We start from the raw sequence: 24,446 nt of genomic DNA, 5'->3' as shown, positions 1-24,446 counted from the left end.
TTTTCATTTCAAATGCGGATGCTTGGGAAATGCATGTTTCATCAGAGGAGGAGGTAGATGGAGACTTCATGGAGATGCTAAAAATCTGGGCATCTAGGCACAGGGACTGTTAAGTTTGTGATTTCTTTGTGACATCATATTTCCCAGCAAGAGTCAGCTTTGCTTTTTATTCATATGTGCGAGTCACCAGCATTACTCATAAACTTTGCGTGTGCGATGGAAATCGACATTGTACCTAACACCACACTTGCAGATGATGAGCACCCTGCTCTGGGAGCTCCCCCATCAATGTCAGCGTGAATCACTTGCCAAAGCACGTGGATGCCAGCGCCCTGCGCCCTGCAGTCCCCAGGCAGTCGTTGTAATGGGGCTTGCTCTCCCTAAAGAGATCCCCAGGGTGTTTTTAATTTGCTGCCAGGGGTGAGGGCCACTCTGCTATTCTCTCTGATCTCCTCATTCCATCCTTAGCTCCGCAGGAAGCCTGCGTTGGCCTTGGGGTGAAGCATGACGCCACGGCTATTTGTGCGGTTGGTTGATTAATGACTGTCTCCCCAACTTGACTGTGAGGGCCAGGAAGGCAGCCACTGGGTCGCTTTCTACTCTCTGCTGTGACACAGTAGATGCCCCATAGGGAAATAAAAAGGAGCAGATGAAAACTGAAGAAACAGTATGCCTAGGAGAGGGTGGATTAGTGCTGCGCTAGTAAATGTTTAGCAATCAGTGTTGCGGGGGGCGGGGAATTCCTAACGTGAGTGTTCACCAATTTCTGTGGTGTAAATCCTCCCAGCACAGCTGATTCCCAGCTTCCAAGGTGACATCTCTGAACATGGAGCTGGGAGGAGATGTGCAGAAGGGGCCTCCCAAGCTGGTGCAAGCTGACTCCAGACACCACTGGAGTAAATAGGCTCATTACTCATCTTTCTCCTGACAATTACCCTTACTTGGAACAGCTGCCTGCAGATAGACATCTCTATTTGTTTGCAAAGGAAAGGTGCACTAATCTAAATGGGCATCCTGTGTCAGAGGGCTGAAATTAGATGTTTATAATCCACTGACTCATCTGATGCCCTAAAGATACCATTTTATAGATGAGGAAAATGAGTCACAGGAAGGTTAAGTAACTTGCTCAGGGTCACATGGCTAATTCAGGGATGGGGCCGGCTTTCGAATTCTTGTTCTTTTTACCCCACCCTTAATTCCCACAATTACCTTTATCTCCACTTGCTCAACTTTTAATTATAGTAACAGAGGCTCAAAGATCTGGGCTTGCTGGTGAGACCAGGGAGAGTGCGCACAGGCGTGGGAACGGGCATGCCCACTGCCCTGTGTCTGTAGGCGCCCTGCTCTGGCTCCTATGAGCCACCCCTTCCCACTGGACAGGGCCAGCCAAAGACCCAGCTGCCCAGGCTCCACCATTTTGCTCTGAGCCTTGAAGGTGTCGATTTTGTCACAAAATAATTTGAATGGTGACTCCAATACTGTGAATGGGAAGAGTTACCTCAATTTTTTTCTTCTTACTTTTCCTAATTTTTACTTTCTGTACAGTATGTCTTTGGACCTCACAGGGGGCCCACTAACTTCCTGAGACTCTGGGAAAGCCACAGTCCCTCTTTGGGTGTCAGTTTGCTTTCCTGAAAATAGTGGGTGGACCAGCGGGAGGGCTCCTTATGAAGCCTAGTGTACAGCGACAGAAGGAGAAGAGGCGCTCGTGTGTATGGAGAAATCACAGGTCCTGAGTGTTTTATATGGACGCTCACTGGACCTCCACCACTCTATGCGGTATGCATAATTATACTTAGGCCACTTGTCTAACCGGGGAAACTGAGGCCAAAGCATTCATAACTTGCCGATGTTCCCCCGGCTGGTAAGTGTTAGAGGCAGGACTGGATTCCGGAGTCTGGCTCTTGAGCCTGGCTCTTAGCTTCCATCCCTTAGGCCTGAGCGACAAGCAGATCCAGCCTTTTCTGTGGCAAGACTGTGGTGCTCTCTTGCGTGCTAGAGGGTCATGCACATGGCAGGCGCTGGGTAGGTGGACCCGTAGGCAGTGACAGAGCAGTATATTGAGAGGTGGGTTTTGACACTCAGGTGCTTGAAATTTGTATTCAGAGGATGCAGTTTTTAAACCAATTGTCCATGTGGCTTGGAAGGCTTGGGGGCAGGGGCGGAATGGGGAAGACGGCGCATCTGCTGACAGGGGAGGGACACCCGGGCTAATGGGAGGATGAAATGCAACTGATGGTGCTGCTTCCCCTTTGTTGCCTCTCCCTGGGCTGTTTCCCACACACCATGGTGTGTCCTTAAGTATTTGTTTCATTAAGGCTTATTGACCACCCCCACGCCCAGGACAACTTTCTGAGGACGGGGTCCGTGTCTCTCATGTTCCTCAATGAGAAGCCATGACCTAGCAGGTGGCCGGCACATAATACATGCTCAGTTAATTAGGCTGAATGACTGGAGGTGCATATAAAGTGCCTGGCGTAGTGCAGGCAGGAGGCAGTCTGCTTCCAGGGCACCCTGACCCATTCCGGGTAGTTATTTTCCCCCTAAAGTCAAGTGAGAGGACAATTCCCACTTTCCTCAGAAGCTGTTTGAGCCTCCCCAGCTTCACTCACCCTCCCACCCTCCACATACACACACTCCAAGCCCTCCAGCCGTGGTCCCAGGCTGCAGAGGAGGGAAGTGTGACTTTGCAAAGCTGCTTGACAACAAAAGGGAGCCACTGAGCCCATAAGGCCCCACCGTTTCTGTCTGTAGCTAGAGTTACCATAATGGAACACGCCCCTCCCCTAGTGGTTCTCAGATGGGAGGAAGTGGTTTGGACATGGTGTACTTATTTCCTCTGGAACTCTTAGGGAGGTTGAGAGAGGGGGGAGTTGGCCCCATGGTACGACCTCAATGCATATTTATTGAGGGATGGATGGATGAATGGATAGCTGGGAAGACAGACAGATAAATGCACTAACAGAGCCCCTAGGTTGCTAACAAGAACCAAATGTTTTGGTCTGACATGCTGGAAGACCTTGGTGAGAATTTTAAGTTGCAGCTTCTCTCAGAGCTGGGGAAAATAAATACTTGATGAATGTCAAATAAAAACTTGAAAACGAGCAGTATCTATTCATGCAGGACACTGATTTGGGTGTACTAGAATGAATAATTTCTAAGTCTTTAAGAAAGATGCATTTCCCTTGGAAGAAAATTGCCAGATTTCACAACTCAGAATGGAGAAGTTTTTTTCTGTATTAGGAAAATGACTTCAGTTTGCTGCAATGCAAACCTACTCATGTCTGTTTCATTTGTATCAGATGGAGGAACAAGCAGAAATATGTATTCAGAAAAATGGAGAAGGAGTACCTAGCTCATTGGTTTTGCAATTTTGATCCATCATATTTAACAGTGCTTGTTAACAGCTTTCTGCTTAACAATACCAAAGGGACTGGATTTACTTTAACTATCTGGTGTAGGAATGATATTAGTAGCCCCTGTTTAGTATTTAGCATCACCTACATATTTCATATAATTCACACTTCTTACAAATGCACAAAGAAGCTAGTCATCTTTTTACAAGGAAGAAACTAATACTCAGAGAAGCAAAGTGACTTGCCCAGAGTCACACAGTTCTTTGGTGGCTGATCCAGAATGTTGACACGGATTTGGATGTACCAGAATGAATAATTTCTAAGTCTTTAAGACAGATGCATTTCCCTTGGAAGAAAATTGCTAGCTTTCCCAACTCAGAGTGGAGAAGCTTTTCTGTATTAAGAAAATGACTTCAGTTTGCTACAATACAAACCTATCCATGTCTGATTACTACTGTCTTTCCAAGTTGCTATCTTGCTGCCCTTGTCTAGATTCTAGATCTGTTTAAGATGGAGTGTAAGTAGATTTCAATTTGTCTGATCCATAGGTTTTTAATATTATTATACTTTCAGAGCACATTAAGCACTCTTGCATAGCGTTCTTCTAATTGGAGAATATTAATTGCAATAGAATTTGCTAGAACTTTTATTTGGTCTTACCTCCCCAGTTTCTCAGCATCTCATAGCAAACCACAGAACGACAATTTACACACTATGGGATGTATTTCTTTTAAAACAAACAGCACTACTTTAAACACTGGACCATCCCACCCCATCTTGCTCTTGCTCAGCCCCCCGCTCAGCCCCCAGAACCCCTCCTGCCTCCACCTCCCTGCAACCGCATGGCTTGGGCCAGTCACTGTGCCTCTCTGAGCCTCGTTTCCTCATTTGTCAAAGGCAAATAACAATCACAATCTCACAGAATCATTCTGAAGATTGCAGAAAAATATCTTCCCATGCAGCATCCACCGCTGTCACTCAGGAAGGTAAATAGGCTCAGCCCCAGTTGGGGACATTCTGGGGCCAAAGCCCAGGTTGCTTCCCTGACACAAGGCTCTCTCAATACATAGGTGCCCAAAAGAATGTGGAATGTTCCATATTCCTTAGAAAATTCTAGTCTTTCCAAATCTTGTCCAAGTCTAACAGTTTGTTTTCAGAATTATATGCCTCACATGCCTTTGGTTTGATCCCCCTCCCCTATGCACACACTTAGAACCTGATTAGATTCTTATTATCTTTGGCATCTTCCCAAAGAAGATCCAAACCAGACTCCAGCAGCGCTAACCATCGTCAACCCACCTGGGTTGGCTCCATGTACTTGTAGACATCATGATTCTAGGCTGGTAGCATTTATGGAGCACCTGCTATGTGTCTGAAACTGGCCTGGGCACTTTGCATATATTAGTTCATTTAATCTGCCCCATACCTTTGTGAATTAGGTACCGTCCTTCTCATTTTGCAGTTGAGAAAATGAAGGCCTGGAGAGTTTTAAATGACTTGCTCAAGGTCACACAGCTAGGAAGTCTGATGGCAAGCCCTAGTTGCCCTTTGTAAGATGCCTGCTACGTGCCAGGCCATTCTATGGTGAGAATATCTCCTCTGCAAGTCCCCTGCCCCAATCCCCCAGTAGTTCTCTCCATAGATTTATGCATCAAATATCCACCGAGCAGCTGCAAAGATGGGTGCTGTGCTGGGGGCTGGGGACACTGCCACGCCTATTCCCAGGGAGCTCTTCTCTGGCTTCAGAAAGCCACCCCCTGCCAGCTGTGTGTCAGAGCAGTCCTGAAGTCTCTCCCCACCCTGTCCCTACCACATACCACATCCCCCAAGATACCTTCAAACACTGGGCATGGCCTCCCCTGGGAGTCGGCTGCAGAGGGGCCACCAGGCGCACGCTCACTGCCTCTCCATCAGCTGCTGCTGCTCTGGAACGAGCGGGCGGCCGGGCCTCCCACGGGTGCGGAGAGGCAGCCCATGCCACCAAGAAGAACTGCAGTTGCTAAACTGGCTGCACACTTCCTCTCCTAGAAACGAGGAAGGCGTGCGGGGCTTACAGAAAGGCAGGTTCCTGTTTTCAGTAACCACTCTGAGCAGGCTTCTCTCTGCAAGGACTGGGAGGATAGAGACATTTTTAACCTTTTTACAAAGCATTTGAGACTGTGGGCAGCTTGATTCTGGATGGCCAGGCTGTGCTCAGGCTTTCAGAAACTTGGTCTTTTTCCTCTAATTAGTAGGCAAATAAATGGGGCTGTGAATTTGCTTGTGAGCATCCACAGAGCTCACTGTGGCTCAGAGCTCCAGCTTCTGTGGTCCCGTTTCTTGAGTTTTGTAGCGTCCTATGTGACTGCTGGATGGACCCCAGGGCAGAGCTTCTAGATTAAAGGAGTCTAGAGAGACATGGCGACGTGAGGTGATGTGTGATACTCACTTGGACCCTGGGTGAAGGGAAAAGAACTAGAAAGAACATTATGGGACGGGGAGGGGGCATTTGAATACATAGTGCATAGTATCATAGATAAAATTGTATTAGTGTTAACTCTTTTGGATATGATAATGATACTGTGGTTATATGAGAAAAATGTCTATTTAATAGTTGTCAGGGGCCACAGACACATGGTGACCTATTTGGAGGTCATGTGTCATGATGGCTACAACTTTCGAATGAATCACTAAAAGAAAAGCTATGTATATGTATATCAAGACGTAGAGAAGGAAGCAGACAGAAAGCAACCATGACAAAATGTTAATACTTACTGGATCCAAGTGGAGGGTATATAGGGGTGCATTGTTCTATTCTTTTGACTTTTTGGTGGGCTTGAAATTAAAAAATATATTTATATATCATAAAAAATATATTTACATAAATATTCCATATAAAATCTCCGTGTTAATAGTGCATGTCTCAGGCAGGGAAACCCAGGCACATGGGGCCTAAGGGCTTGTTGGTGGAGCTGAAGGCTTCTGGAATGCCGACCCCAGGATTGCCTGGGAATTGCCTGCTTGGCCAGAAATGCTGGATGACAGTGCTGGGGCGGCTCTCAGAGCCCCCCGCAGACCCTCCCACCTCCCAGAGAGGACAGAGTTCCAGAGAGGCCATGACCTGCCCACGGTCACGTAGCTGGTCCCGGTGCAGAGCCGGGGCTGGAGTCTGGGGCTGGCGACCCACAGCCCCGACCCGGCAGGGCCAGCGCAGCCACCCTGGGCCAGTCATTTGGAAACCTCACTCGGTATAGTACGTGAAGATAAATTAAAGACCTCAGGTCTGCATCTAAATTTAGAAGGCACTCTGTACTAGAGAGGTGCTTCCTTAGACAACTTGTGAAAACACCCGCTCTGAGAAGAGCATGCCGGGAAAGGACAGAGGAAACATTGCAAAAGACAGAGTGGGCAGTTTGCTCTAAATGGGGAAGAGAAGATAGGCAGAAATATGCAAAAGTGGAGTTTTTTACCCCAAATTCACACAGAGAAGTAAAAGAGCTTTGGACCTACAGTCAGAGGTGTGAGCTTTGTGACAACTTTTCAACAGACGTTTACCGAGAATCTGCTACAGGTTGGACTCTCCTTCCCTAATCCTTCCTTCAAGAAAGCTCCACCAAGCAGGGGGCTATTCCAGGCACTGGGAATCAGCTGTGAAAAAAAAAAAAAACAAAAACAGCAACAGCCCTGCCCTTACTGAGCTTGCCTGCTCCTGAGAGGTCACATTAGAAAGACTGAGTATGGCAGCTGTCAGTGACAATGGCTGCTCTAAAGGCAATGCCCGGAGGTCAGCGGAGCGAGGCCTGGAGGCACTGCTTTCCGCAGGCGGTCAGTGGCTGGGGGTGGGCTCTCTCCAGAGGAGTCACTGGGCTGAGACCTGAGGGAGGAGGAGGAGCCAGCGTTGGGACAGCCCCGGGTGTGAGAGGCACACACAGAAGGACCTACTGGTTTAACACAAGCTGTGGAAGTTTGGGGGAAAGACACAATCAGGCCCTGAGGACGCCCGAGCCTGGTGGCAGAGGCCGTGGAGCGAGAGGCCTGCAGAGCGGGCTCCTGTGAAAGGCGCAGCCAAGGACTGGGAGCTGCTGAAGGAGGAGCCCCAGGGCTCAGCGCTGCAGCCTCTTCTCTGCCCCTTGCCTGTGGGTCACTGGGGGACCCAGGGGCTGCTGCTAAGCTCTGCTGGGTGTTTCATGACCTCCCTTTCACCTCCTGGGGGGAACTGTGAGGACACCCAGTAGATGTGAGAAAATGTCCCTCAAATCGTACCCTGTGCTACCTGGAAGCCTGGGCTGTGGCCGGAGCCGAGATGCCAGCCCCGGGCCCCGCCAGTGAGAGCAGGGCTGAAGCCCAGGTGGCTCACTCTAGGCAGGCAACTCAGACTTTAGGCCTCTGTTTCCAGTGACCCAAGGAGGTACTCAACCTTGGCACCATTGGTGTTTGGGACCAGACCATTTCTCTGTCGTGTGGGTAGTGGGGGCTGTGCAGCAACCCTGGACCCTACCTAATAGATCCCAGGAGCACTGCCCCCTCCCTCAAGTCATGACAACCAAAAATGTCCCAGACATTGTGCAATGGGCACTAGGGAGCAACATTTCCCCTGATTGAGAACCACTGGATCACACCCGTGCCATAGAGGTCCTGAGAGCTTTCCATAGGCAAGACACTGCACCTGTGCACCTGGTTCTATCTCGAGTTGTAACATACAACCAGGGGCCAATAGTTCTCTTGCTTCTATGGGGACTCAGCTCTGCAGAGGTCACCCCGTGCTCCCTGGTACATATCTCAGACAAATGTCATATGGCAAGGCACCCGTCCTCCCTCTCCACCATCATGTGGGCAGCCCAAGAAGAAGACCAGGTGTGTGGCCTGTAGTCCCTGAGAATCAGGGCTGGGGAGCTACAGCGTGGGTGGCAAATGGGCTGGATCTCCAGGGAGGTGGCCATTTGGCAGAGGGAACTGGGGCAGGAAGCAGTGAGCTGGGAACCACTCCGGCACGGTGGAGTCCTGTTGGCGGTGGAGGATGGGTAGGGGGCTTCTCCCCACAGAGGCGCCACCCAGGAGGACTGCATCTGAGTTTGCCACGGATCACCCCCGTTCCTTCAGCACCCTCACCTTTCCTCTCTCACCTGCTCTCCGTGCTGGTCCTAGTAGCTCACACACCTTCCTCTCCCAATCCATGAAGGAGCTCTGACTCCAAGAACACTGTCATTTACTTAGACATGTATTTTGTGCTCCTTGCATTCATTTGTTCATTCATTCATTCAACATACTTTTGTGAGCACTTACTATGTGCCAGGCAAGACTAGGCCCCACCCTGGGAGCTCACAGCCAAACGCTCTCCATCCTTGAGGTCCAGCACAAGGCAGTGTTCTTTGCATTATTTGTTGAATTACTAAATTTAGCAAACATCTGTTACAAACTTCTTATATGTGTGACCTGCCCTGGGAGGACAGACAGGAAAGGATGCACACATAGAGCACGGATGTGGCTCCCTCCCTCCCTGCCACCCTCCTGGAGTTTAAATCCAGTAGATCTAGCAGAGGAGACAGACACACATGTCAAAACCGCAGGTGTAAGGAAAGCCATGGGAAGGAGGGGGCCGGGAGAAGAGCTGGAGGAGACTTCAGGGCTCCTGGTTTCCCACCTCAGTGTCACTAAAGGGTGGCAGGACCAGGCTGGCGTCCGTCTCAGCAGCACGGTCTTCAAGGCTGATGTTCTGAATCAGCACAAGGACCAAAGGCAAAAACAGCAGGTGACACCCCCACCAAGGACCCAGGCTTTGTTGTCCTGGCCCAGTGATGCCCTATCAGGACATTGGGCTTGAGGGCTCACAAAGACACCCAGGACCATCTGTGTAGAAAGCACCTGATTTCCGGAGGACTTTGCAAATTAATTAGCTATTAGGGCCCAGAACAGTGGCCACAGGCAGATTACCAAGTTGCCACCATGCATGGGTTGGGGGTTGCTCAGTTAGGTACAAGGACATAGTCATCACCTTTATTAAAGTGAAAGGTTGCACTATGTAAAAACTGGCTTTACACACTTAAAGTCGTCAGGAGTCAGTCGTTACGTTTCACCAGCTGGGGGTTGGCCGGTCTCCTAACCTCAGCAATAAGAAGCCCGACTCTCCAGCTTCAGGTCTCAGAGGCCTCCAGGTTCTGGGACTTTAGGAGCTCGCAAGGTGATTTGGTGTCTGTGGCAGGTGTGCAGTGTTGAAGCCCCACGCTGGGTCAGAGTTCGCGGTGTGGTCCAGTACGCACAGATTCCCAGTTCTGTTTCAAGGCTTTTCCCCACTTCTTTAAACATAAATGTTGCCAAGCTTGGAAGAAGAGAAAGGCGACCTCGGCAGCTAATGAGGTTGGTAGAGGAGTCCAACACTTAGCGGGTGCGGGGCTTTGTGCTTGGCGCTGGTGTTGACGGGATTCACGGGATTCATGTATCCAAAGGAGTTAAACTGTATGACCTTCAAGAGCTGGTAGCAAGATAAATGTTTTCTGAGAGTGACATTTTTGCCCCTTCTATGGCTGGATGGGTGCCGACTCATTAATTCAGTCACTTATTCAGTGACTATTTGTTGAGCGCCTTCTATGTGTTAGGCACCACTCTTGGCACAGAGTTAGAAAAATAAACGAGTAATATTGTAGAAGGGGCCTGGGGGGCGAGGACAGCGAAGGGGACTCTGGCCTCAGAAGGGCGGCTTTTGCAATGAGCCCAGAGCAATGCCAGTGTGAGGATCTAGAAGAAAACCACCAGGTACGGGAAATGACAAGGGTGCAAAGGTCTGGGGCTGGAGATGCTCATGTTCAAGCAACAGAAAGAAGGGAAAGTGAACTAATACTTGGGAATGCCAGGAAAGAAACGTGGCTCTTGCTTATGTCATCCATTTGTTCCCCCCAACTATATGTCTGGAGTTCACGTAAGGAAACAGGCTCCTAGTGTTAACGTGCTTGCCCTTGTTCACACAGCTGATGGGTGGCACCATCCACGTCCAAACTCGTGGGCTCTGGAAGCAGCGAGCTCGCTGGCACTATTGTTCTAGCCTCCCGCTGGGACTCCCCACATGCCACCTCTTCCCTACAAGGCTTCCCTCCCACCCTTTCCCAGCCCTGTGTCCGCCAACAAGACTCAGGCACTGTTGTCCTCCTCCTCAAGCACCTGCCCAAGACTCGGACCGACTTCATCCCTTTCGATGCGCATCAGTCTGTTCCCTGCCCTCCTCACCACCCCCCATGACCACCTCAACACCCACTGTGCCCAACTCACTGTAGAGACTCCTTTGCCACCATGACCTTCAGACAAGCCTCCCACCTCGTCGTCACATGCTGTGCCACTGCCCTTCCCCCGCCTGTGTGCCCTTCTCCCCTGTGTATTTGCCCCTTCCCCCAGAAGTGGTTGCTCCCTATCCCCTTGGAATTTCATCTGTGCCACAGGGGCAGGGCTCATCACCTGTTGGAGTCAAGTTCAAGAAAGCGGTCAACAGACTTAGGGAGTATGTGACCCTGCACGGCGTTCTGAGTCTCTCAGCCTAAATGAGATGCTGACACCACTCAGTCATGAGGATCCGCAAAGTGATGTGTATGAACCTGCTGACACTGTGCAGGGCGCGTGGGAGGGTCTGCTGAGCAAACGCCTCCCTTTCCGTTCAGATTGGAGGGTAAGCTTGGGAAGGCAGGAGTGTGTCAGACACACGGCCGCTGAGCTGAGCACAGAGCCTGGCCCCAAAGAGATGGTCTGTACCCATCCGTCGGGTAAAGGACTCAAGGAAGGTTGTCACTTCTGAACAACAAAAGTACGTGAATTATGAATATTGACTTTTCACCTTTGGGGAAACCAATAAGCTAACAATGAAACCCATTTAGGGGACAGCAGCTCCAGTTGTGTCTTTGGAGATAAGAGTTCAGTTTCTGGAACTACGTTTAAAGTCGGATAAGTAGTCCACGTGGGTGAATTGAATTCTCCAGGTGCAGTAGCACTTAAATGTGTGTGTCCTCAGAATCTTTGTGTTTCTTGGGGAGACCTCCTGGCACTGACAGTATTCTCAGAAAAAAAATTAGTAGGTGCTTTATGTGTACCGCCTCTGCTGTGAAGAGTTGCACAAATGTGTTGATTCATTAGAGCTGTTCTCTTCTGTTGTTGCTCAACCTCAACCTGCTGCCTTGCATCTGGGGACCTTAGTGTTCTCAGCTTTGCAAGGTTGCTAAAGAGGTCGGCAGCTTTCCCACGGGTTGGGAAGTCCTCCAAGCAGGGCCCAATTTCAGTTTTTTGCAACTTTGCCTTCTTTACTAACTTCCCCTGATGCACTGATCTGCAAGCCCTTTTGTGCCCTAGAATCTGACTCAAGCACATGTTTATTTAGGTGGGTATTCATGCAGTTGCTCCCCTGGGCCAGCTGTGAGGCTAAGCCGTGGGGGGTAGAGGTGGTGGTGACACACGCCTGGCCTCCAGGAGCTCCACCTGGGTTGAACAGGGGCCAGGAGTGAGCCATGGTGACAGGCAGCTTGTGGGGCCTCAGTGGTGAGAGGATGGAACAAAATGGCCGGTCATGATGTAGTGGACCCAGGCTTGACCAAAGCTGGCATTGGAGGCTCGCCTTAACGTGAGAGGACTCCACCAAGGCGAGACATGTGAAGTGCGGGCCAGGATGTTCTCTCTGCACCCTTTTGATATTTTCTCATTACGCGATGACTTCAGTTGCATCCTGTCTGGACTGGGAAGTGACTTCAAGGTCTACCACTCGTTGGTCAGCCTGCCTCCTGCCCTCTCTTTGTCCACCTCAAATCCACTGGAGCAGGCTGATGAATCGGCCTCTTCAAATCAGTCCAGGCTCCATCTTCTCTAGCTTCCCTGCCTCCCTTTGTTCTTGGATTTCTCACCCTTGCAGGGACTCCTCACCAGGCCCTCACTGCCCCAACCTGCCTTTCCAGGTACCTGCGCTATGGCCTGTTTGCTGGACAGGCTTTGCTGGGTTTGGCCTCTGAACTTACCCTTGCTCTTCCACAGACCTGGGATGGATTCGCCCTTGTTAGGATCAGCCAGAATCAGGGATGTGTCTCCTCCAGGGCCAGTCAGGGCTTTGTCCTTCCATCTGATGAGTCAGAGTCTGGTGGAAGGGCTCCGTGCTCCGTTAAGCCATACCACACCCCGCCCCCTGTCCTCTGCCGCAAAGAGGGAAGCTCTTCAGTGGTCCAAATGGCCTGTGCTCTGGTCCTGGCTCATGCCACATGGCATTAGGGGTGAGAATGGGTGGCAGAGGCGATACCATCTGCCTGCAGCCGAGACTTTGCCAGGATGACTTACAACTATCCCGGGGCAGGAGGTCTGCTGACCACTTTCACTCCTATCAGCAGAGCAGAAACTGTGGGACTCTGGTGACATCCTAGCTCAAGTTTTTTCTTCAACCCATTGAGAAAAGGGCCTCTTCTTGTTGTCTAGTGTAGTCATCTCCAAACTTTTCATCATGAACCCAGACACCAAAAACAGTACGCATCCCTAACGTATTCATATTTAGTCATTAATTATATACATAGATGATGCTACTAATATATACATAAATATAATTTTTTTTTTTTTTTTTTTTTTTGAGACAGAGTCTCGCTTTGTTGCCTAGGCTAGAGTGAGTGCCGTGGCGTCAGCCTAGCTCACAGCAACCTCAAACTCCTGGGCTCAAGCGATCCTTCTGTCTCAGCCTCCCAAGTAGCTGGGACTACAGGCATGAGCCACCATGCCCGGCTAATTTTTTCTATATATATTAGTTGGCCAATTAGTTTCTTTCTATTTATAGTAGAGACGGGGTCTCGCTCTTGCTCAGGCTGGTTTCAAACTCCCGACCTCAAGCAATCCACCCGCCTCGGCCTCCCAGAGAGCTAGGATTACAGGCGTGAGCCACTGCGCCCGGCCCAATATAAAAATATTTTAAAAGCATAAATTATGAGTAAAACTCTAGAATGTTCTTCCTGCACTCCAATGGACTGTCATGTGCATAGGACAGTGTGGGAGTCCACGGCTCTAACAGAAACATACATGATTTCTAAACAAAGAGGGCTATTAACAAGGAAGTTTGAAACATTCCATTTTATCTTCCCTTGGTACTATCTTCTGGGAAGGGCACAGAGATCCCTGTGCATTCTGCTTAAGGACAAAGGGTCAAAGTCTTCCCATGAGAAAGACTCCGTGCACGGCTCATGGTGGTATTGGAAGGTGCCAGGCTCCGTGAAGGGAATTTGTTCAAGGGTGTCTCATGACACTGCCCTTCCCTATCTCTCTGTGGGTCTGACTTGCAAAAACTGTAAGTTCTAAGAAGACAGGGCATGCATCTGTCATGCCAATGACTGCCAGCTCGCACTGGCACTTTGCAGGGCCAGGGCAACCAGCGAATATCCACCGGGAGGAAGGAAGGGAAGAAAGGAGAGAAAATGGAGGGTGGAGACGGAGGGAGCAAGTTAAAAAAAGAAAGCTCCCCTCCTTGTAGAGTGCAAACTTCCTTGAGGCCTTAATCATTCTGGATTCCCTGTGGCATGCGGCACATAGGAGGAGCTCGCAGATGCTTATGGAATTGCTCTGATAATAGACTAGCCCGCTGCAGCAGAGCCGGCCGCGTCCCAGGGAGCGTGGAAACAGCGGCTGGACATTTAGCCATAAGGCCTCTGCGATTAGCCTCCAGATCCGGCCTCCTCACTGCCCTGCCCCGGTGTTTTTGTTTTGGACACAATAGCACCCACACAACTTGTCCAGCCACCGCTAAGGTCTATAACAGAATTATGATGGCTTTTATTAAAGTCCCCTCTAACACGCTTATTCTATGATGCCTTAAGGCTTCTGTGACATACACTGTTTTCTAATGACAAGATTCTGTTGCCGTTATCCAAAGAAGAGAGCAAGCTCAAAACTGGCCATGATGTAATTTAAAATGATGCCATCCAGTTCTAACCGCCGGATGGGTGTGAAATTATCCGTCAGCATCCATTCAGTGTGCACTGGGCCACGACTAATTACACTCGCCGCGTGGGGCCACCGTGGGGGACAGCCCGGGACAGGGAGGCCTAGTTGCCATAGAAATGTCCTTAGCCAAAACAAATCCCAACCCCAAAAGCCTTTTGTTAGACTGAAGAATATTTTGTTATTTTTTATTTTAGTTTGAATACCAGTAACATTATAAACAATAACTGGCATTTATATAGTGCTTTACATGTTATAAAGTATTTTTGAGAAATCTATTATTTCATTTAATTTTCACAAGAACTCTTTGAAATATCAGTTGTTATTTTAAGAATTGCTACTACTATTTATTGGAAATTTGACACAGGCAAGCGCTTTACATGGTATCTCCTCGATTTATCTCAACAAATAAATGAGATATTCTTCTTGCCCTTATTTTACATTTGAGGAAACTGAGACACTGGGACTTTTAGTAGCTTTTCTAAGAACACACCGCTGGTTAGAAGGGGTGCTGGACTTGTGCTTGGGCTGATGGACACCATGGCCTTGCTCTTGGTGCCACACTTTGTTATCACATACTCATTTTACAGATGAGAAAACTGAGACCCAGAGAATGAAGCCAATTACCACATTGTCAGTTCAGGATTCAATAAGATTTCTCTAATCCAAAAGCCCATGCTCTGTCCATTTTTCCTACATCTCTTTAAAATGATAATAATGTGTACTTATTTTCATTTGACACATTTGAAGGGGATAATGCTGGAAATGATGTAGAATGAATTCCAGGGGCTAAGCAGACACAGGGATTCAGAAGCATACCCAGTTAGTTTATAGAGATGCATCAAAAATGTAGCAAGAGACCCCCCCCTGCTATGGGCAAAGTTTGGGGTGAGAATCTACTTGAATTATGAGCCCAGGGGCTGTCAGGGCTGTCCTCATTCCAGGGTGGGGGCTGGCTCAGAATTCAAGATAAGGAAGGAAATAGGTGTTACAGTGAGAATGCTGAGCCCATCTGAACATACAAGACCACGTCAGGGGCACTGGGGTGCGAGGCCCCAGGCCGGATGAGACAGATGCCAAGGCAGGCAGGGCCAAGGATTCTGTTTCAGCTGGTAGGCTAAACAGTCTGCCATCAGGAACCCGAGAGAGGGTGCCCACAGCCTTCTCGCTGGTGAGGACGTTGGGTCAGCATCCTAGATGTCCACTGCCAGTGGAGGCTCCTCCCTCCAGCCACCCCGCCTCCCCCACCCCCTCCCCCAGCCACCGAGGCCATTGCAAGCTTCCTGAGTCTCGAACTTGATTCCAGCCCCCCTAACTGAACTTCCCCAGTGGCTTCCTCACTCACCCTTTCAGCGCGTGCATGGAGGTGGGGTGTGGAGGCCTTGCCCAGACACCTGTGGGGGAGCCCTTCAAGGGGTCCCTCCCAGGCAGTTCTTCAGCTTGGAATTGAAGAGGTAACAACGTGGTAACAAGGGAAGGGCCAGCGCCAGCCTCCACGTTCAGACTTTAGCCACCTCCATCTCAGATGGCCTCTCTGCTGTAGGTGGCTTCTCACCTGTCTTCTGGGCCCCTGCACTTTCTGCGGTGGTCACCCCTGACCCCCAGGCACCTTCTATGCCATTTCCTCTCCTGTGCCCACCCGTCTGTCCTTACCCACCGGCATCTGAGAATTTTCTGCACACAGAGCGGTGAGTCCTTTCTATGGGTCAGGAGCTGGCCAGGAGACAGGAAGAAACTAAAGGAGGAAGGACCTAGAAGGGAAACAAGGAGGGAGACTTTGCCTCCCCTGGATAGGCATGGCTGACCAGCCACCCTCCTGGGCTACTGGGTCCCCGAAACAAAGCCACGGGAATAAATGACTAGAAAGAAACAGCGAGGCTCTCTTACAAGTTATAATTATGGAATTATTTTTAAAAGGAAACATATGCCCATGTGTATGTATGAAGTGCTCATTGAGAACAGAGTCGGGGGGGGGGCAGCCTCAGGAGCTTGCATTTAAATTCCCTTTGAAAGAAGAGGGCAGCCATCACCTCGGCTATCACTCATGGTGTCACTTTTAACGTGTGACACCTTTGCCTGGGAAATCAGTAATTTTCAAGTGCCAAGCATTTAAATGGCTTCTGACAGCCAGAAGGTGATGGAGGCAATTAGACTTCGTGTCTGTGACAGATGGAGAAAGGCATTTTGTCAAGTCTGCAGGACCTGGAGGGAAACATGACAGGTGCATGCTCCAAACTAAAGGGGCAAAGCCAAGGCCCAGTTCCCTCCAATTCCAAGCTGAAAAAGTTCCCGGGAGACACCCCTTGGAAGGCTCCCCCATGGGTGTCTGGGCAAGGCCTCCACACCCTGCCTCCATGGGCAAGAGGGCAGTGGCACAGCCATGCACAGCCATGTTTGCCAAAACCGTCTGGAGAAGGGAGGCTGGGTGCAGATTCTGCTTGGCATATGGAGGCTGGTAATATGGTGGGTTTGGACACACATAACCTGAACCCAACTCCCCAGCAGTGGGTTATTTGGGGCAAGTAGCTTATCTTCTCTGAGTCTCTGTCACTCTGGAGTGAAAGGGGCACAGTCATCTCTACCTGCTTCAGAAGTTTAGTGAGCACAAATTGAGAACAGCATGTAAAGTGCGTAGAACACTGCTTTTTGGTACATTTTTTCTCTTTCCTCCATGTGTAGACACAGTGGTAGGTGACTTAAGTTTGCAAATATAAAAATACACCAATGTACAACCTTTCTGAAAGGCAGTTGGCAGTATATTGTTTAAAAAAAGTTTTAAAAATGAGTATCTGTAGAATTCAAGGTGGGACTACTGGACCTTGGGTTAGACAAGGGTTTCTTAGATGTGACACCAAAAGCCCGAGCAGCAAAAGAAAAAAATAGATACATTGGACTTCTTCAAAATTAAAAACTTCTGTGCCACAAAAGATACATCATGAAAGTAAAGACAACTCACAGAATGGGAAAAAAATATTTGCAAATCATGTATCTGATAAGAGACTTGTATCAAGAAAGTATAAAGAACACTTACAACTCAATAACAAAAAACCAAGTAACTCAATGGACAAAGCAGCTAAATGGATATTTCTCTAAAGAAGATGTACAAGTGGGGCCACAAGCACAAGAAAAGATTCTCAACATCATTAGTCATTAAGGAAATGCAAATCAAAACCACAATGAGATACCACCTCACACCTACTAGGACAGCTATAACAATAATAATAATAATAAAACCAAAACAGATGATAACAAGTGTTGCTGAAAATGTGAAGAAATAGGAACATTCATACATCGCTGGTGGGAATTTAAAATTTCAGCCACTTTGGAAAACAATTTGGCAGCTTCTCAAAAGATTATGCATAGAGTTGCCATACAATCTAGCAATTCCACTCCTATATATACATATACATCCAAGAGAAATGAAGACATACCTCCATACAAAGACTTGAACATGAATTTTCATAGCAGCATTATTTGTAATTGTCAAAAAATAGAAACAACCCAAACATTCATCAGCAGATGAATGGATAAGCAAAATATGGTTTATTTATATAATGGACTATAATTCATTAATAAAGAGGAATGAAGTGCTAATGACTCTATAACATGGTTAAAGTGAAAGAAGCTAGGCACAAAAGGCCACGTATTATATGATTCCATTTATATGAAATGTCCAAAATAGGCAAATCTGTAGAGACAGAAAGTAGATTAGTGATTGCCTGGGGCTGGCAGTGAGGGTTGAGAATGGGGATGCCTGCTAATGGGCACAGGGTTTCTTCATGGGATAATGAAAATGTTCTAAAATTAGATTGTGATGGTTGCACAACTCTGTGAATATAACTAAGAATGATTGAATTGTATGGTATGTGAATTATATCTCAGTAACACCATTTTTTAAAAAGTTAGCTATAGATGTCAAGAAACATGGCTTAAAATATTATATAGATGTTCATCATATATATGATATAAAAATTCTCCTTTAATAAAAATTTTCACAGGGTATCTATTTCATGGGAAACCACTAAAATGTTATGTAAACAGTTCATTCAATACATTTTTATTATCTTTCAGAAAGAATTATACTTTTTGACCCCAAAATACCTTTGTATAAGGAAATCATGGATATGTGAATAGATTTAGCTATAAAGATGTACATTGAAGTATTGTCTGTAACATCATAAAACTGGAAACAATAATAGCTATCATTTATTAAATACTTACAACTTGTAATGCACTATACTCTTGTAAGAAAACCTTCCCATTTCTATGGGGAAGTCATCAAATAGTTATAGTCCTTCTGACAGAGGAAGGAAGTCTCAAATCAGGTAGCCACAGAAAAGGGCTGGGATTTGCACCCGGGCTGGTCGTACTTCATGGCCTGCAGGTGCTCCTAATTTCTCTCTGACTCTCGCCCAATAGCCTAAATACCTAAATTTAAACAATGTGCTGGCATTAAAAATAATCTTGTGAATGAATAGGTAACAGCGCTGAATGATATTCACAATGGGCTGTTAGGTGAAAAAGGTTAAAAAATAATATGCTCTCTTTATTTCCTAGTTATAAAATATGTAAATAAGTATGTACACACACCCACCCACAAATATATCTACACACACACACACACACACACGCTCATGGAAGGGACATGCTGGAGGCTAACAATATTTAATGTGGTCCTTTTTGGGGAGATTTGTGTAATTTTAATTTTCTGTTTTGCTCACCTGTATTTTCTACAGTAGATTCTTGTACTGCTATTTTTGCTTTAAAAATTGGGAAAGGTTTTACTTTGAACTAAAGTAACGCCTGTGGATGTAGGGCAATGTGTAGCAGACTTTTTCTAGGGTGCAAAGAGGATTGCACATGGGCAATCTGTGCAGAAAGCTTGTCGGGACCTCTCCTCTTGGCCAGCACCACTTCCTTCCTCTCTCGGGGCTCTCACTTTTGTCCCACCTCTCATTTTCCCTACCAAGTGGCCCTCAATAGACTTGGCCATGCCGCTTGCCCTCTGATCCACTTACATGATAGGTGATAATGGCCACTTTCCTCTTGACATGAATCAGTGATATTTTAGTGTGGAGTTCATCTTTTAAGTGTAATTTAAATTTTTCCTAATTAAAAATTTAATATTAATCCATGGGAGAAAAGTTATAATATTCTGAAAAGCATAAAAAGCCAATAGAATACCCCCATCATTCCCTCACCTTGAATTGCTTGAGGGCACTGGGAGTGGTCAAGTCAGACTGTCCAAAGAAACCTGGTGGGGAATTGCAGTGGGGCCAGGACACCCAGGACCCTCGCTTGACCTCCACCAGGTGGCATGGATGTGTGGGAAACCACCTTAGGGTCAGAAAACCCTGGGTCGTAACCTGTTTCACCTGGTGTTAGCAGGTTATTAAACATATTAACCACTCTTTCCTGAGTTTAGCCAAATTCTTCTTGGAATGAAGTGGGGCATGCACAAAAGGAGGAGTAAATAAGCAGTGTATTTGTGGTTTAAGTAATACTGGTTCTTCCTACGTGCTAGGATGGTGGTGGGTATTTAAATGAGATGATATAAGTCAGAGCTCTGTCGTAAGCAGAATGCAGTGCAGTTGGAAATGCATATCGAAGCGGCCTGGCCCGGATTCTGTTTTGTCTCAGGAGGCCTTTCCAGTCTATAGACATGACAAGGCACCTTTGGATCCCTCGTGTGACACTGCCCTCCACTTGGCACTCCTGCAGAGGGAGAAGCCAGTTTCTCCCTCCCGCCACCGTCCTGGCCAGCTTGCAAGGACTTTGGTGATGAGCTACTGCCTGCCAGCCACTCATGAGTGGGGTGGAAAATAAGGGTCTGTGGTATGTTTCGTAGTTGCTGTTTTCACTGGGGGTGGTACTGTGTAGGGTACGCAGTGAAAACTTTATAATCCTGGCTCTGATACTGATCAGTTCCAAGACCTTGGACAAATTACCTACTTCATCCAGGCCTTAGTCTCTGCATCTGTAAAATGGGGATAATAATTCCTAGAGGGTTCTTGTGGGGATCACAGGAGAAAATATGCATAAATGACCTGGCTTTTAAAAGGTTCCTAATAAATGTCTAGTTCTTTTCTGCTTCTCTTTAAGTAAGCACACACAAAAGCACACATTTACATACATAAAAGAGTAGCTTTCAGTAGGCATCCTTCAAATCTTCTGTGCTAGATGCTCTCCCAGGTCAGGACTAGTCCCAGCACGCTATTCTAATGCCATTTAAGAAGACAAGAGAGAAACCTCATTCTGATATTCAAAGGTCATTGAGCAAGGGCTAAGCTGCATTTTGCCTTTCTCCTCCAAATTCTGTGGGCTTTCCCTGGGTAAAACCAAGAACAGCTGATTCCTAAGAAGAAGAAAGGAAAGTACACTCTTACGCCCTAAGACTAGGGTTTCAAGATGAAACTTGTGTTAATTATCATTCCTCTGGTGGAAGTTTTGCCAAAACTGAAGTGCAACAATTAGAGTAAAACTCAAGCTTTTGGGGGTCAAGAAAAGAAGAGGATTTCAGGGTAGACAACACTCAGGAGAATATGAATATGAACTTGGATGTGTGGCAGTTGAAGAAAAAAGTCTGTCCAGAGTTCTGTCTTGGAGCTGCTCTGGCCACTCAATGGAATACCCCAGTTCAACTGGCCCACAGTGCTTTAGGTCTGGGCACATTCCCAGAGGAGGATTAGTGTGGGGCAGGGATGTGGTGTTCTAGCTTATGCTTTTATCCCTTTCTCCTTAGACCTTCCAAGTCACTGCTGGACTCCCTGCCCCAGACGCTCCCCTCTCCAGCTCTTCCCATGCTCAGCTGGTCGAGTCACCATCCCGCCATTCACTCTAGTTCAGTTCTGTGCCACACGGGGTTCCCAAAGCCTGATGTGCACCGAGCTTTGCACAGAACTCTGGGATTAAAGGAATAATGTCCCCACAGCTCCTGCCAATAGGAGCTCATATTCAGGAGGCTCCATTGCCCAGTCCCTACTGAGGGCCTACTGAGTGCTGTGAACCACCTTCAGCACCGAGGTTGCAAAGACAAATGACCCGCTCCTGTCCCAAATATTTCTCATAATAGCCTGTTCAAAGCCACTCCTGGCTCCCATTGCCTATAGGACATCTGCCTGTATCCCAGCGCCATCACCATGTAAATAGCATCTCTTGCTTAGTCTGGGATTTAACATCCTCTAAACTCTACTCCACACCACCCTCTATGCAATTTCTCTCTTCTTTCAGGAGCAGTCATTGGTCCATCCATCCGTCCATCCATTCATCTTTTCACACCTTCGCTCACACAGTCATTCGCTCACTCATGCAACGCATGCTTTTCTTGTGTGCCAGGCCCTGTTCTGGGGACACCGGGTCACATCGGACCCAGCTCCTACCTACAGCTCCTTTGGGTAATTGTTCTCCTGACTCCCTGTCATCCCTTCCCACTCTTGGATGAGGGGTCAGCCACTTGATTCTTCGCGTTCATTTCCTCCCATCTGAGTCCACTCAAGTCCTACTGCTGCTCTGCACTTTCTCTGAGCCATTCTTGTGCCCAGAAACCCCTTGGTCCTCTGAGTCCCCAAAGCACAGGGACTCTTGACTCTCTCCTCACCCTGAGAATAGAGAGGTTCATTTTGAGGTCACTGGTGTGTGTGTGTCCTGCTGGACACAGTCTGTATTTTCAAAAAGCATGTAGCTGGCTGGAGCTTGGGACTTATTCTTCTTTGTGACCCACTTTGCCTGGAATAAAATAGAGTCAAAGCACAGGGTTGCCAACTCTCAGATGTTGATACTTGGTAATGGATTTTGGCGTATCCGGTAAGCCAGCTAGAGATGCTTAAGTTTCTAGAGCCCAGTGGTCTGGTCAGGGCTTGAGAGTCACACATCTGATTTCTCTCAGGAGAATTGGAGAGAAGCCCTGAGTTTGGAGTTGGAACATCTGGATTCAGGTTCTGTTCAGCAGAGAATTTCTCCCTAAAAAGACAGTCTTCTCTACCTGATCCTAACATCATAGTGTGGCAGGAGCTAAATCATGATAGCAGGCAAGTGTCTTCACCTCGGCCCTGGAGTTTGGTCACCTCTAAAGTTGAGATAACACTGACATCTACCCCGTGGGCTCACTCTGGGATACAGAGGAGCTTTCACGCGTGCAGCCCTCACGCGGTGCGTGGCACACAGCGAGTGCCATCTGAATGCGAGCTCTTGTCTTCTCTGTTGTCTGGGCGCTGGGCCCTGCTGCAAGGGGCTTGCAGGAAGTAGCTCGTCAATTCCACATAGTGTCTGATGGACGAGGAATCACTGAGCTTCCCGTCCGTCCCCATCCCCTGTGAGGTTGACGCCACTGTACCCCCGCCATATATAGGAGTCCACACTCAGGGAAGGGGCTGAGGAGTGGGGGCTGCAGGAGGGAGCCAGCGTCGCCCTCTTACTCACTGCCCTCCCTGCCTCCTGTTTGCTGCCCACGCCACGCCTGGTGGTTTGCTTGTTGGCACCATCTCCCTGGGAGGCCTATGAGGGGTTCCTCCTGGAAATACTCAAGTGTCCATGTCAAGAAGGGCACTTGTGTGTGTGTGTCTTTGTGTGTGTGTCTGAGTGTGCCTGTCTTTGTGTGTCTGTCTTTGTGTCTCAATGTGTGAGTTTCTGTATCTGTGTCTCGGTGTGTATGAGTTCGGAGTGTGCATATGTGTTTAAGTGTGTCTGTGTGCCTCTCCGTATGTCTCTGGGTGTGTGCATGTATGTGTGTGTGTGTGTATGTGTTTCTGTCTGTGGCTGTGTATGTCCCCGTGTGTCTGTGTGTGAGTATGTCTCTCTGTGACCGTGTGTGTCTGCATGTGTGTCTCTGCCTGTGACCCTGTCTGTGACCCTTGGCTAGGTACAGGCCTCGGCTCCGAGGTGACTGTGGTGGCTAACTGAGGTCAAGGCCCCTTACTGTGTTCGCAGCTCTAGGATGAAGCAGCACTGATCAGCAATTGTGGTTTTGGCCTGCACTATTTTTAAAGTTAAAAAAACAACCACTAGCGGAAACTCATCGCCACTTAATAGCTAGGTCAGATTTAGATAATGCTGGCACCCAGGGCCGAGGCCCTGATGGCATGACTGGGCGGACTGAGGAGGCCCGATCCTGCCAAACCCCACCGGGTCCTGAGACCCGCTGCGCTGACAGCAGTGCAGCCACCACACTCGCTATGCCGAGGACCCCACTGTCTTCACCTGTGTTGTTTCGTGCAGCCTTGCAATGACCCTGTGCAGTGTGGTTCATTATTCCCATTCACATAGGGTCACGTGCCCAGGCTCACTAGTCAGGGAGTCACAGAGCTGGGGGCAAACCCGGTCCTTCTGCTGAGAGCCCCTGCCCTCTGCAGGACTCTGCACAGCACCCGCCCCCACCCTGCTCTTTATCTGCCATCAAGTGCTTTCAAGTGAGGGCTGGGCCGTTGGTCTGCCTAACCACTGTTTTCCATGGAGAAAGAGGTTTCTTTCAGAAAGATCGATTGCAACAAAATACTTTAAGAGAGAGGAAAGTATAAGCCATCCTGCCATATCAGTGTCACCCACGCCTTTAACCACTTCCTCACCGTGTCAAGAACACAGGCTTTTTATAGCTGAAGAAAATGTTGAAAACATCAGGGACCCCTGCTGAAGTTCACGTCCAGCCCTGGCCGCCCTGCAGTTGGCTGTTCAGAACACGGGGTTTTGACCTTGGGTATCTCGAGTGTGTGTGTGTGTTTTCTGCTAAGCAAAAGTACATCTGGTGGTTCTCAGAAAAGCTTCCTCCCTCACTGTTGGGAAAATAAGCCCGAGGGCACAGGGACCCAATGACAGCACAGGCTGGTGATCACACAGCTCAGCAGCCTTGCTTTGTGCAACTGGCAGTGACCCAGCCAGGACCAGGAGACTCTGAGTTGATCCGAGTGTGTTAAGGACAGAAAAGCATGCAGTCCACCCAGCCCAGTGCGGGGTCTGTGGACCAGGCTGCCGGGCCTGCTCTAAGCAGCTCAGAGTCTTTGGAAAGGGCTCCTTGGACACCAGGTCACGTGGCGGCTTGTGTCTAGGATCTCCCAGCTCCACACCCCTGTGCTTTCCTCTCTTGTGGCCAAGCTTCCCCACTGCCCTACCTTGCCTCTGACTCTGGCCATACAGTCCCTCCGTGGGCCTGACAGTTAATCAGAGATAATAATAGTAATAGTGCCACCA

At 48.4% G+C, this 24,446-nt stretch overlaps 2 protein-coding genes across 2 annotated transcripts in view; one reads left to right on the top strand and one right to left on the bottom strand.

Annotated features, from left to right (window-relative positions):
• The window catches only part of SLA (Src like adaptor), a 35,334-nt gene extending 29,972 nt beyond the window's left edge, over positions 1-5,362 (bottom strand). The window contains exon 1 of the mRNA XM_012785442.2: positions 5,191-5,362. The gene's annotated coding sequence lies outside the window, so the exon portion shown is untranslated. The remainder of the gene's footprint in view (positions 1-5,190) is intronic.
• Positions 1-24,446, top strand: part of TG (thyroglobulin) — a 240,320-nt gene that overhangs the window by 177,308 nt on the left and 38,566 nt on the right. The window lies entirely within an intron of this gene.

This window comes from Microcebus murinus, chromosome 7 (genome assembly GCF_040939455.1).
Source record: "Microcebus murinus isolate Inina chromosome 7, M.murinus_Inina_mat1.0, whole genome shotgun sequence".
Taxonomy (NCBI): domain Eukaryota; kingdom Metazoa; phylum Chordata; class Mammalia; order Primates; family Cheirogaleidae; genus Microcebus; species Microcebus murinus.
Note: the sequence above shows the minus strand (reverse complement) of the source record. Positions and strands in the feature narration are given on the sequence as shown.